This window comes from Diuraphis noxia, unplaced genomic scaffold (genome assembly GCF_037042655.1).
Source record: "Diuraphis noxia isolate RWA-SAM2 unplaced genomic scaffold, SU_Dnox_SAM2 contig0002, whole genome shotgun sequence".
In the NCBI taxonomy this organism is placed as follows: Eukaryota; Metazoa; Arthropoda; class Insecta; order Hemiptera; family Aphididae; genus Diuraphis; species Diuraphis noxia.
Window position 1 is genome coordinate 40289558 of NW_028301712.1, and position 8641 is coordinate 40298198.

The 8641-nt window shown below is 25.7% G+C and overlaps 1 protein-coding gene across 7 annotated transcripts in view; it reads right to left on the reverse strand.

Annotated features, from left to right (window-relative positions):
• The window catches only part of LOC107164943 (uncharacterized), a 201504-nt gene extending 197139 nt beyond the window's left edge, over nt 1-4365 (reverse strand). For all 7 annotated transcript variants that reach the window (XR_016190374.1, XM_089220179.1, XM_089220177.1 and 4 more), the window contains exon 1: nt 4063-4365. The gene's annotated coding sequence lies outside the window, so the exon portion shown is untranslated. The remainder of the gene's footprint in view (nt 1-4062) is intronic.
• Between the last annotated feature and the right edge of the window lie 4276 nt (nt 4366-8641).

An 8641-nucleotide genomic window follows, 5' to 3' on the forward strand; every position in this document is an offset into this window, starting at 1 on the left:
TATGCGTCACCTAAAATGTATTTAATAATTAATAAGGTGTGGAAATATGCAGGGTGTCTCGCGAGGATTTACCCATTGCAATTTCTCATAAAGTAATGTAGATAACAAAATTTTGGTTTTGTTATATAAGACTTACAGGGATGAGAACTACAATTATTTCATTTTGAAATTTATTTTAATGTTTATTAAAATTTACTATTGCCATTTTGTAGAGTTTATGTTTCTGAAAATATTGATGTTTCCAAATTTTATTTTTATTAATTTCCTGTTTTTAGTCTTTGTTTTTCTAGTTTTGAAGAAATAAAATATGATTATAACTAGGCACTTTGAAATTGTTTGGTTGGCCGTAGAACGAACAGCATGTGGCGCGACGTTTTACATGTTTGATAACACTACGGTAATAAATAAATCGCAATTTTTCTTGAAACAAAAAAAAATGTTTTAACGTAAATTTAAACTCTACAAAATGGACATCTTTAATTTTATTTTTGAAATAATTAAGTAAAAAATATATTTATATATATTTTACATTTTTTACCAAAACATTAAAATAAATAAAATGATAAAATAATTGTAGTTCGATCTTATCCCTGTGAGTTTTATTAAAAAACCACAAGTTTGATATCTCCATTATTTCAGGATATATCGCAATGGGTAAATCCTCGTGGGACACCCTGTATATGAAAGACACACAATGTAAAAATCATTAAAATGCATGCTATAAATCATATTGTGCAGAATTTTCTCTAATGTTCTGAATAAGTATTTTGAATTCTTTGACTATAGTGTGGAGAGTGTTGTATATATATATAAAATTATGTTTTAAAATGTAAATAAGTAAAAAGTATTCTAATTTCAAATAACTACAAGGTATATAAATTTCAATAGATCAGGTATTAAAAATAGTTTTACAGTTAGATTAAAGGATCTGCGTTAGTATAATTACGCTTAGATAATAATTAAGGGTAATATTTTTGCGTTCTTAATACTTCACTGAAATTATTGCATTAAAATATTTCTCTGAATTATAATATAATTATTATATAAGCACATAATTAAATTTCCATTATCGAATAGTATATTTCAAACAATTAGACTTAAAATAGTTACTATATTGTTTAAATTATTGTGATTCGAACAATAAAGAGATCCTGTCTACATTTTCATTTGAGGTCTTACGATAGAAAGAGTTTTAAAACAAAAAATATTTCCCTCTATAACAATAGCTATAATTCATTTGATGGACCATTCAACAAAGCTATTAGATGACCGTTTGAAAAATAAAAAATGCTGGTTCAAAATGATTTGGAGTAATTTAATTTAATTTAAAAGAGAGTTTTTTATAATATGTATCTGGAATTTACATAACATCATTAGATCTGTTAAATATTAAAATAGCTTAATAGCTTAAAATAACAATGTAAAGTTTTAATATAACTACAAGTTGAAATCTAAGCAAATTATCCTAAAAAATCGTATGTATATATACATATTATTATCTTTAACAGTCTTTAATTATATTGTTTTTTTAATGAAAAAAAATTCAATTATAATTTACAATGCAAAGGTTAATTTAGCAAACCCTTGTAAAAAATCAATCATTCAAAGTTTGACATTATATTGGGATATTTATAAAATGCATTTTTAAATTGTAGTTTGTTTTTTTTTACATAGTTTATTATTTATAATACATGTCATAATATGATATATATTATATATTAACGATAAATTTATTGGTCAAGTTCATTAGCGAATATTCGAGGTATAATTTAATGTTATGTAACAATTATATAGGTAAGTACAGCTGATGTAAATAGTAGAATTATACAAATAGACAAATAGTCTAAGGTCACTCTGAAATCCAAAAATATAATAAATTTTCATTATTCTGTAATAAGTGAAAAACTATGATTATTAAAAATAAATAAATTGTTGATTTTGAAACGATTTAAATTAAGATAACTCACTAGTTGAAGGGAAAATATACACAGTTACATAAATGTCTTTGATATAGAAAATATCTTAAGGGATTAAAATAATTATGAGTATACAATTTTACATCTCAAAGACAAAAATGTAATCTTATAAAATATACATTCTATAATAAACTGTTAATTATATTACTTTGTGAAGCTAAAAATATAGAACAATCAACAAATTTTTCAAAATAATTTTGTTGACATTAACCAAAAAACAACTGAATATCAGAATATCTACACAAGTTTTTTTACAAAATATAAATATCCGTAGACAGTTTTGACTTTTTCATCAAATATTTATATTAATTTATACCATCTTCTATGATCTATTCACATTAAAGAATAAACTTCTGCTACTAAAAGTTTTCATCGAGCATCAGTCAGATAACACCCGTTTGTCACTTAACTGAGTCAAAAATCTGTACGTTAAGTTAGGTTAGGTAGTAGAGCCACGCCCCTGATCACAATAATAATTGAAAGATGTTAAAGTATAGATATGATATAACATAAAAATAATAAAAATATTTTTTATCTATTATTATAGACATCTGAAAAATGTTAAGATTGATGTTAATAAAATTGTTATTTTTTGGTTAAAATGCAATAAATATTTCTAATTAATTTTTCTTACAGAAATTCAAAAATATCGAAAATAAATTTCACGATATTTTTCATGCAAGCGCTTATTATTTTTATACACAATGATATTTTAAATATTATAACTTGTTTTAAGCTATTTATATTTCATACCCAAACCCATTCACTGCATTCTGTATTATGTCAGTATTGACTTATTACTTAATAAGCTATACGCATATAGGGTGTTATCAATATGTGGTTTTATTATCATGTACTACTACATGCTATAAGTAGGTACATACCAACATACTTATAATCATTTATAAAATTTATTGATTGTCGTCTTATTTTATAGATTGTTAATTGTCTTAAGATAAGAAAAAAAGAAATTATAATAGTTATGCGATTTTTTTGGTAAAAAATATTTTAACCTACTGAATTCAAAATATATTCAAATAATACAAATAATAATAATAATATAACTATAAATTTAGTACAATTTAAGAACAGATTTGTAGATTTTTACATTTTACTGACTTTATGTAGATCAATGGAGGTACAATACAAAGGATACATTACAGAATTACAATAAATGATTATGCATATTGTATTATATTTGAAAACAAGAGAATATTCAACCTATATTTCATATTAGAGAGTAAATTATTATTATGCATAAAAAATAATATTTGTCCATTTCTCAAGTTGATTTGTTAAATAAAAAAAATTAATTTCAAAATGGAAATTGATAGAAATCGTTTTCTAACTTTTTTATAATTAGATAGAAAATGATTAAATTTTTTCATTTCTTTTAAATGTGATTAAATAACTCTCTTAAGAAAGTGTGTAGTAATTTTTTCAAGTTTAGGCATAATACCTATTACACGTTACGCAATTATTGAATGATAAAATAAAATAAATGTAAATAATATAAATTTAAATAATAATAAATTATAAGTTTAAATTAACCATATAGTATTACCTATACATTTGTTTTTTATCGTATCTTGTGTTCAGATTTTTAAGTTATTTGAACTAAATAAAAAAGCTATAACAGTTCAAGGATTATTAAGAGAGTATTTTAAAATCTTTTTGTACCTAGCATATTATATTATTATAACCATATTATTTGAAACATTTAAGAATCTATAAATCAGCTCTTTAACTTAAACATTCTCAAAAATAAATGCTGATTCATCCATCTAATTTTATAATTCAGAATCGTTTTTCATATACAATGATTTATCATTGAATTCAAATTTAATATATTCATTACAGTTTCATTACTCAATGATGAGGTAACCAAACCACTATATATCAGAGAGAGTTCCCTGGTTTTGTTTATTGATACAGAAGCCCTTACACATCATATGTATACAAGAACATAGTTTAACATTTTAAGAAGGTATGGTCTTAATAGTAATACTATTTCCTTATATTGCAATATAAAAGCATTTAAAAATTATATTATAATATTTAATTGATACTTTACAAAAGTACTCACATATAATTTATTAAAAGAGTAACTGGTCTGTTTGATGTCTGCAAAAAATCACTACACTTTTGACACAACAACAAAAACAACAAAAACAACGACAACGTCAAGATTGTATTATGTTAGATAATCTTTCGACGTCCAAAAATGTAAGCCGCAAAAATATCGACGATAACAACAACAGCGAAAACAATAATAATGACATTAATATTAAGACATATACTCCGCACGTGAGCGTTATATTACTAAAATCGCCACTGGCACCACCATCGAGTCACCCACAACAGTATGCTCGCACGTGCGCCACGCAACGAGTCGTCACCCGGAATACGACTCTGATCGTCCGTGGCGGCGCCGAATCGGGACGGTGGCGATGATACGCGCGCCACGCGGGTGACGAATAAAATATAGAAGAAAAATAAGAAGAAGAAAAAAATGTCTCTCATACTACAATTGGGCGTAAGTAGGTATACGAATATTATCGTTTTCGGAAAGGAAAGACAAAATGAAAGGCTAAATCACCGGATTTAATTAAAGCGGACGGTACAGTCGGTATACAGTATTATTAAACCTATTGTCGGCTTATGTATATATTACATAAAACGTGTACAGCAAGTACGCATAATATATATATACAATAGATAGAGGCGTAAGTCAAACCGGAAATAGAAGAGAAAAATTAAAATTACGACAAACTAGTCTGTTTGTACGCCATCAACTATGTCATATCATTATTATATTTATATTGTTCATGTGTAATGTTTTTTTAAATTTAAATAATACTACTTATTTATGGTATGATAGATACATATAGGAAGAAACATATTATACTATTATTATACTATTATAATTATGCAATTGGATAGGAGTAAATAAACGCATGTGTATGAATGAGTGTTTAAAATAAACGGTATTCGTCAATCATCAAGTTTCCAATATGGCAATATGACAGGAAATATAAAATTTTAGGTAAATGCCACGAAAACAAAACATATAAATTATATCTATAATCTATGAATCTCGCGAGGAAGAATAAAAAAACTTAATTCGAAAAACATAAAACACGTCGGAATAAAAGTCCTAAAAGAGTAAAATAGGTAGTAGTAGGTACACGATTTATTTGTGAATATTTTTGATAAAGGACGTCGGTGGATCGTTTTTGAAAAAGTATAATTCAATTTTTTATAAAGGCCCTTAAGGTAATCAGTAAATTTTCGATGATTCTATTGACACATAATACTATATGCACATGTACTACGTAGTTGGAAAACACAGCAATATCCATGAAATTTCAAAAACCGATTATTTATATTTCGTAACTAATCGTATATAATAGTAATTCTATCACTATAGCAAAGAGAACGATCGAAATGATGTCGTATATACTTGTATACGTGGATTTCAGATCTTAGAAAATAAAAATCCAGCTTAAATTGGTTAAAAGTATTTTAATCGAAAAAAAAATGGAAATTTTGAAATTGACGTGAAATACAGGAATAGAGTGTAATAAATAGAAATATAGTAGTTATCTGACAAAATATTAAACCACAATCGTAATAATATTTAGCCTGAATCCGAACATTTATTCAAAGGTGTGAAAATAACCATGAAAATTCGTTTAATAGAATTGTGTTTTTATAAATCATATTATAATGTATAAACACCACACGAAATGATAAATTATATAAAATTAAATACCCTCGACAAATTATCTTTTACAAAATTGTACAATAATAATGATAATAATAATAATGCACCTACTACTTACATCGTACACCGTTTACACTTGATTATCATAATATCTGCGTTGTTTTAACATACAGACGTAATAACGTATAAACATGCAAATAGCATAATGATACATTCTATATAAAACACTCTCCAAGAAAATGTAAATTTAATACTTTTGTTTAGTTTTTATTATGTAATGTGACCCGTGGTAAACATTAATTCTAGTTAACTTATGCTTATAATGCCGCAGTCGCTAAAGTAAAATTAAGTAAAGTACGCGTACGGCTTGTTGTAAATTTGTGATCAGTGTTAGACTAAATATTATAGGTATAATATTATAGCGGTAAAATAAGTAAACTTTTTAAACATTATTTTGATAATCGTTCTATATTATATATATAATACTTCCAAGTATTTATTTTATTTTTTATCGTAAAAAGGGAAAACATATTATGGCGATAAATCTCCCCACCCACCTCATGACCCTTTTATATTGGAGTTTTTGCATGCACATACTGTAAGTGACAAATTATTACAGTAATTTGTGATGATTTTGAAATCATTTTTGATTTGTTATTTTTATGTATATATTATATATATTTATATTAGTACTTACCTAGTACCCATCAACTAAAGTAAATATTTGTTACATTTTACCAACTCAGCTAATATTTTTAAGCCAAAAGCCACACTTGCTGAACCAAGTATATGCAGGCCAAAACTGAAATCAAATCGTAAATTTTTGACACAGTCATAAATATTCTACTTTTATATATAAATATATACATTTGATTTCCAATATTTACAAATTATTTAAAATATTATGTATTAGAACCATACTAAGTGTCTAATTCAAATCTTAAGAGAATAGTTCCATGTATAAAGCTACTGAAAACATACCTAACAGATATACACAATGGCTGAATTAAAGAGTAAACTGATCAATGTTAATTAATAATTACTATTTTTCGCTGATTTAGTATAGTTTTAAACGGTATCAATCGGTTTATATTTTTTACCATCCGTGGAGAAGAAGTTATAGATCCTGAAGATGTTTTTGATGTTATGACTCAAAAATTAATAAAATTCTAAATATGTTTTTAAATTAAGAATATGTAATACTTTTGGTATGAGGCATAGTATAAAAATAAGATATATTCAGATTTAATATGTATTATATTGTTATGAATGTTATGATGCTAGAATGAGAATAAGGGATTTGTGATGGTAAATTTTGCAATCAAGAATTCTTTCCCCATATCCGTTAAGAATTCTCGTGGACGTCTTGCCAATGTTAGTATACTCGGTGAAATTTAATGTAATGATATTATTCATTGTTTGTAAATTTACGTAAATTTGTTCGATATACAATTATAATTTTTGAATTTTAATTAATGTATAATTATATTTTTTTTTAAATATAAGTGATAGGTATTATTTATTTTTCACGAATAGCGAATTATACGTAAACAGTAACCACATCTCATTACTAAAAGACTTGGGAGAATTCTTAGTATTTCGTAAATCATGTAATTTTTTCTCACTTATATCATATATTCACTTATCGTTAGATACATTATATTATGAAATAGATTGTGCAATAAAAAATTTTAAACAAAAAAAGAACTAAGAATTTGCTTCTGTTGCATTATATTATTTGTTTACATTGCAAGCAAAACGTGTTATTAACTTTGTACATAATTCTGTAATAGTCGAGCTGTCATAGTTGTATACTAATAGCTAATAAAAAAAAAAATAAAAAAATAAAAAACTTTGTACATAAATTACGATTCATAGGTAGTGAAGGTTACAAACAATTTAAACTAAAAACTTTATCAAACAAAATTGTACCTATAATAGAAGATGTATATTTTGTGATATTCTGAAATTGATAGAGAAAAACTTATGATAAACCAATTTATAGGTATTTGTATTTTTTGTCCCGCTCGTCATTTAAAATACATAAAATAACTAATAGTGATTATCATAGAGATAAAAATATTTGGTTTTGTATAAATATAATCATTGAAAAAATTAATCCTGAAGTATGTTTGTAATATTAATGTAACATTATTTTTTACATATTATTATGTAATCGTAATTATGAAAATAAAAAATATTTTAGCTCAGTCAATAGGTTAGGTCAATTTATTATCAATAAACAGATTATCATTTATGAATATATATTGGGAAATGCATGAGCAAAATTGGCACGGTAAATTAAATACCTATGAAAAAAACATAATGCATAAAAATTTGATAAAATAAATAGTTGACACTAAATGCATTATAATTATTATAAAATTGTATCCTCGTAAACTCAAAACACAAAGACTTTGTAATTACGAACGTGGCGAATTCTCGACGGCCACTGACTGCAGTAACCACGACAATTCATTTCCGAAGTATATATATAGTAAAAATATATATTGTTGCGTGTACCAGTGAAGCCTGTTCGGCAGACCTTGATTAATATATGTAAGTCGAGTAAACTATTGCTAGTGGCCTCCGGTCCTTTGGAGGGACAGCTTAACGTCTATTATAGAGAACACTGACAAAGTGACCGTAAAACCAAAGTAACCGTCGAATTGTACGAATCCCGCCGGCCATGGGTAACAATAATATACATTCCGGTAATAAAGGTTAGGTTATCGTGGTAATAGGGTAGGTATATACCGAGTAGGTAGGTCTGTTTACACTAATCGGCCGATGTTGGATTTCGGTAACGGGGCAAAACGAATGCGTTAGAAAACGAAAAGAAACATTTCACCACCACTATAATATTCTAAATATTGTGTTTTTATGACTCACCTTCAACATTGAAATAATATTTACAATAGAGCCATATAATATTATA